Source organism: Peromyscus maniculatus, chromosome 10 (assembly GCF_049852395.1).
Source record: "Peromyscus maniculatus bairdii isolate BWxNUB_F1_BW_parent chromosome 10, HU_Pman_BW_mat_3.1, whole genome shotgun sequence".
Classification (NCBI taxonomy): Eukaryota; Metazoa; Chordata; class Mammalia; order Rodentia; family Cricetidae; genus Peromyscus; species Peromyscus maniculatus.
In genome coordinates, this window is record NC_134861.1 from 6,467,115 (window position 1) to 6,473,137 (window position 6,023).

The following is a 6,023-nucleotide window of genomic DNA, read 5'->3' on the forward strand; positions in this document are numbered from 1 at the left end:
TTCATTTCCTCCATGAGTCTCTCATTTCTAATACTGAACCAAGATATTCAGTAGACTTCTCTTTCACATTTAGAAGTTCTGAACTTTTTAATGCATGTAAAGTTCCCATAGCATTAGTTTAAGCTGGGCTAAACCTGAAGGGTATCAATACTGTACCCTTTTTAAAATCATATTGACAGATGAAATTCTGTTGGGGGAACCATCTTTATGGTAGGTTCTCTGAAATGTACTGTCCTGTCCTGTTAATCCAGTTTAACTCCAACTCAGCCTGTTAATATCTTAAGTCTTTTCCTTGCCTCTACTGCATTAGTTCCTCCTGTACTGTATCTTCTATGCTTTCTACTCACAATCTAAAGTATTAATAATTGTAGGGAAAGCATTCTAAAGAACTGTTATCCTGATTAAAGGTTTTTCAGTCCTTTTATTAAACTTATTTTCAATTAGCCCAATTGCTAGATAATTACAAATTTAAGGCTATAAATCCCATTTTAACTCCACTGTAAAGATTAAAAGTATGCCATTCTCCATTTCACATTACTCTATGGGATTTTGACTGCAAGGAGGAATAATAGCCTGTGGCTCCCAAGTCTTGGCTGTCAGTGATACTGGTTATCATCCTTCAGCTACCAACTCTGCTCTGCACTCAGGGCACACGAAAGGGGCTGCCTTTCAATAAAACCTGGCTGTGAAATAACCAGGAGGGCAATCTGGTACTTGCAAATTTATTAGAGGCCCGCACACTCTGAGTGACGTCACAGCCTGAGAAACATGCTGTGTAGACTGACACATGCTTTCACAAGAGGAACCTGGAAAAGGCAGTTCCCAGCTGTCAATGGAGGAACACCAGTGTACTTCCTTGTGGGTCCTGCCTGAGCCAGTGGTGGTGGGGTAAAGTAAGGAAGAGCTGCCAATAGGAAATTGCTCTGCAGGCTGAAGCTGGTGGAACAGATAAGACAAATGAAGGCAAAGACTAACTGGCACAATAAAGCACAAAGGGGACAAGGGAAGGGAAAGGTATACAGAAGCTAGATACACAGCCTTGAACACTGTATTAACTGGGGAAAGGTGGAGGAATCTGAGTTCAAAATCAGCCCTACAGAGTGAGGTTCAAGGCAGCTTGGTCTCAAAGACTTTGGTCTCAAAGTCTTCTATGAGATAGGAGCCTTAGAGAAAAGTGGGAAGACATGCACAGAGTAAAAGATCAGATATGTCTTAGCCAGGCATGTGCCTCATACCTGCAATCCCATTACTCCATTAGGTTAACACCTGCAGCTCTAGGCCAGCCAGCCAGAGATTCACACTCAAATAGAGGGGGAAGGGGTTTTTGGAGCAAGACTGTAGTCATGTAGTATGCATGAAATGATTTTGAAGCATTTGGGACTAGAAAGAGGTGAAAAACAAAGGTTTAAGAGAAGCCAATAATGTGAGAGCAGCACACAAATCTACCTTCAGGCCAGGAGAGATGGCTCAACAGTTAAGGAGCACTATCTGCTCTTCCAGAGGACCCAGGTTACATTTCAAGCACCCACATGAGTGGCTGACATCGTCATTAACTCCAGTTGCAGGGCAGGCACACTTGTGCATAGACATACACAAAGGCAAAACACCCATATACATATTAAAAGATAAAAAACATTGAGAGAGGGCAAGCGAGGTGAGGAAAAGAACAGTTGTTTCCCAAAAGGAACTGAGGAGCAAGGAGTCCTTGGGGAAGCAGTAGGAATCAGACGTGGGACTGGGCCCTGCTGCTCTCGTAAGTCAGGCTAGTCAAAGATGGACACCAGCCCTTCTGAATGACACAATGAAACAGAACGATAACTTACAGGAATAAACAGTTCTCAGTTCTAATCCCTTCATCAGTGGTTTAATGAAACAAACTGATTTGATAGTCTTAGCTACAGTCTCTCTCAAACAGAACCACTGTATTCTCTGGATGACATTCAGCACAAGGCTCTAGCAGACACTTTCATTTTGGGCAGCCAGCTGTCCAAAAGAGCCAACAAGCTGTAGTGAATAGAGGAGGTGAGAGACCTAGTGAAACCCAATGACTTTTGTGGAAATGCCACCTCAATGATTAAACTAACTCTTCAGTCTCAAATGGAGCATTACCATCCTAACTAAGAATGGTCCAGAATAGTCTGCTTAGCTATACTAAAACCAGGAAAAGAAACTGGGAAATTTAAGCCATGTCACAAGATTCAGAGCACCACTCTTCCTGAGAGCTCAGGAGAAAGGTCTTCAGTTTAAGAATGTACCTCACTGGGCATGGTGGATTATATAATGCCTTTAATCTCTACACTTGGGAGGCGGAGGCAGGAGGATCTCTAAATTCAAGGCCAGCCAGTTACAGAAACCTTGTCTTTTTTCTTCAAGACAGGGTTTCTCTGTGTAGCCCTGGCTGCCCTCAAACTCATTCTGTAGACCAGGTTAGCTTTGAACTCAGAAACCCGCCTCTGCCTCCCAAGAGCTGGGACGAAAGGTGTTTGCCCACTGCTGGCTGAGACTTGTCTCAAAACCAGAAGATAATAAAGAATGCACCTCACGCCGGGCGGTGGTGGCACACGCCTTTAATCCCAGCACTTGGGAGGCAGAGGCAGGCGGATCTCTGTGAGTTCGAGGCCAGCCTGGGCTACCAAGTGAGTTTCAGGAAAGGCACAAAGCTACACACAGAAACCCTGTCTTGAAAAACCAAAAAAAAAAAAAAGAATGCACCTCTCCAGGAGACTGAGGCAGTAAAGCTTAAGAGAGTTTAACCTGAGACCGTATTTGGTTTGGGTCATGCATATTTTGTGACAATGTACTTGGCAGCCTAGTTTCTGTGCCACATACACTATGTACATACACTTCTCCAAACAATACACCTAGCTACCCCAGAACCCCTTTCAAACCCTCACCTGCATCAGGACACACATATTCCCATAGTAACAATCAAATTTAGAAAGTTCCTATTAACTGGTTCCCACTGTTTATGAACAGAAGGGCTGGGCTGGCCTGATCTGGTTCTAGGTGCATACGTGGTAGTGGAAACTGTCTTCTAAATAACTACTAGGGAAAATCTAATATAGCCATCTTATGCCTATTCGTGATTGGGGATGCAGATGACTGAAATGAGATCTAGTTTGGGAAGTGGCATATGCAATAGGAAAAATGAATACAAAACCTATATAGCCGGGTGGCGGTGATGGTGGTGGTGGTGGTGACGACGGTACAGGCCTTTAATTCCAGCACTTGGGAGGCAGAGGCTGGTGGATTTCTGTGAGTTTGAGGCCAGCCTGGTCTACAGAGTGAGTTCCAGAACAGGCTCTTAAGCTACACAGAGAAACCCTGTCTTTAAAAAAAAAAAGGGGGGTGGGTGGGAAGGGGGGGCCCTGGAGAGATGGCTCAGAGGTTAAGAGCACTGACTGTTCTTCCAGAGGTCCTGAGTTCAATTCTCAGCAACCACATGGTGGCTCACAACCATCTGTAATGAGATCTGGTACCCTCTTCTGGCCCGTAGAGATACATGCAGGCAGAACATTGTGTACATAATAAATAAATCTTTAAAAAAAAAAAAAAAAAAAAAAAAACACCTATAAATAAAATGGAGAACATCAAACCCAGGTATGGTGGCACTTGCCTTGTGAGGTAGAAGCAGGAGGGATCACCTCTGTGAGTTCAAGACCAGCCTGGTCTACAAAGCTGGTTCCAGAACAGCCAAGGACTAAAGACCCTGTGTCAAACAAAGTAAATAGAACCCCCAAACTCCACTCATTGGCAACCAACCCTCCTGTTTTGTTGAGACACCTTGAGACCCTGGGCTCGAGCCTTGGGTCCTCAAGTACTCCCACTCACTCAGCCTGCTGTCAATCCTGGACAGTGTCTCCCTCCATAGTCTACACTATTGCTTTGCTCCAAATGAAGTTCCCTTGCTTCTGGTGCAAATGCCGGGAAGGCCTCAGTTTCAATTCTTTAGGTAAGAGGCCAAAGAGGCTGGCAACACCTGGCCCAGATCCCAACCACTGGCCACACATTCCCAGCCGGTGTTCCTGACACCAACTGCGTCTTCTCTTCAGAACCATCAAGTCCAAGTCCCACAGAAGGGAAAAGGGAAACTGATGTGTTTGTTTGGTTTTGGGGGGTGAGACAGCATTTCATGAAGTCAAAGCCAGCCTTAACCATGCATGTCATGAAAAATGACCGTGACCTGCTAGCCCTCCGGCCTCTATCCAAATGCTAGAATTTTAGGCATTTGCTACACCAGGCTAAAAGGAAAACTTCTCAAGGGCTGTGTGGCTGGCCACTGGGAGGGGTCACTGAATGATGGACTCAAGGCCTCTTCGAAAACACTGAGGCCTTGCACAGGATTTGGGCTGCTCTCAAGTGCTCACTGTTTAAGCAAAGTCAATCTTGCTTGGCCAGGATTCCCAAGTCTCACTAGGGCTCTCACTGAAGAACAAATCTATCTAGAAGTTCCACAACGCTGAAACCCAATTCTTTCTTGTAGTGTTGGGACAGGCTTTCAGTTAGACCTATCAGTGAATGTCCCAGTGACAGACACTAGTCTGTATTCTGAAAGCATCAGCCTGAGACAAGTGAGACCTACCTCAATCTGAGGACGGTGCTGAACCCAAAGAAAGGGAGAGCTCTAGGGCAGCAGGGGGGCAAGCCTGAGCAAAGGGGAGTTCATGGGCAAGGTCACGTCTTCCCTCACAGATTGGCCTTTGAAGACAGACCTGTTCTTGTTTTTCTCAAGGCCTCCTCTACCTGCAGACCACATTCAACTATCTTCAGACAAGCGAGTCAGCAAGTTTAGACTTCTCTGTACCAATGGGCCCACATTCTCACTAACCCATGATGTGATTACTGCCAACCATCTTCAGATGATCACAACAATCAGCTTCAAACCCATCTCCCCAGACCTCCACGTGTTCTCCCTAGTTGTCTTAATGAACCTTCCCGCCCACTTCCAGGGCGTGTATCCACACCCCTATTCTGGTCCCGCCCACTTCCAGGGCATGTATCCACACACCTATTCTGGTCCCGCCCACTTCCAGGGCGTGTATCCACACCCCTATTCTGGTCCCGCCCACTTCCAGGGCATGTATCCACACCCCTATTCTGGTCCCGCCCACTTCCAGGGCGTGTATCCACACCCCTATTCTGGTCCCGCCCACTTCCAGGGCGTGTATCCACACCCCTATTCTGGTCCCGACAGCTGCCTCACTTCTAATGGCCCCCTGCCTTCACTCGTTACATGGTTGACAAGAGGCTGCCAAAGGACAAAGTCAAGTTTTAGTGTGGAGGTCTGGTGACATGAAGACCGGGGTTATACCCAACTGTGCTGTTTATGCCTGGCAGTGAGTGGTTTAAAAACGGGCCGAGTAACAGCAGGCGCCAACACACACTGAGTACAGAATATGACTGACCCTGTGCTCAGAAGCCACTTCCAAAGCCACCTCTACCACGAGCAGTCACAGCCTCACAGTTAATGCATTGTTCCTGTAGCACATGATGAAACTGAGGCCTACAAAGCTGAGCAATCTTTCTGGGTTCATAGCTAACAGAAAACCTCCAACTCCAACCCCACTCTGCTTTGTAGTGGGTAGCCATTCCAGCTTTGGTCTGGAAGTTTCAACCCGCACTGAGGCTTCGATAACGATCACGCCTACAAGGCGGAGCCAAGGGAGGGCACTGAAGACCCAAGATCCGGATGCACCGCCTTCTCTTGGTTCCGGGACCCTGGACCGAGAGGTAGACCGAACAGAGTTCTCCAGAGAACACAGCCGGACTGCGCTATGTCTTCCCCAGACCCTGTAGTCTATCCCTTCATTTGTGAGTTACCCCACAAAATAAACCTTTTTAACTACATGGAGTGGCCTGAATAATTTCACCAGTACTGCTTTCTCCCAGCAGTCCACTCAACTGCTATCCTCCAAAACAGACCAGCACTGGAGGAAATGAGCAGATAACTTTATCATCTCCTTCCTCTCTCCAATGTCCTGAGAAAAGGCCACCTGAAAGGAAGAAAGCCAACCCAGCCTCTC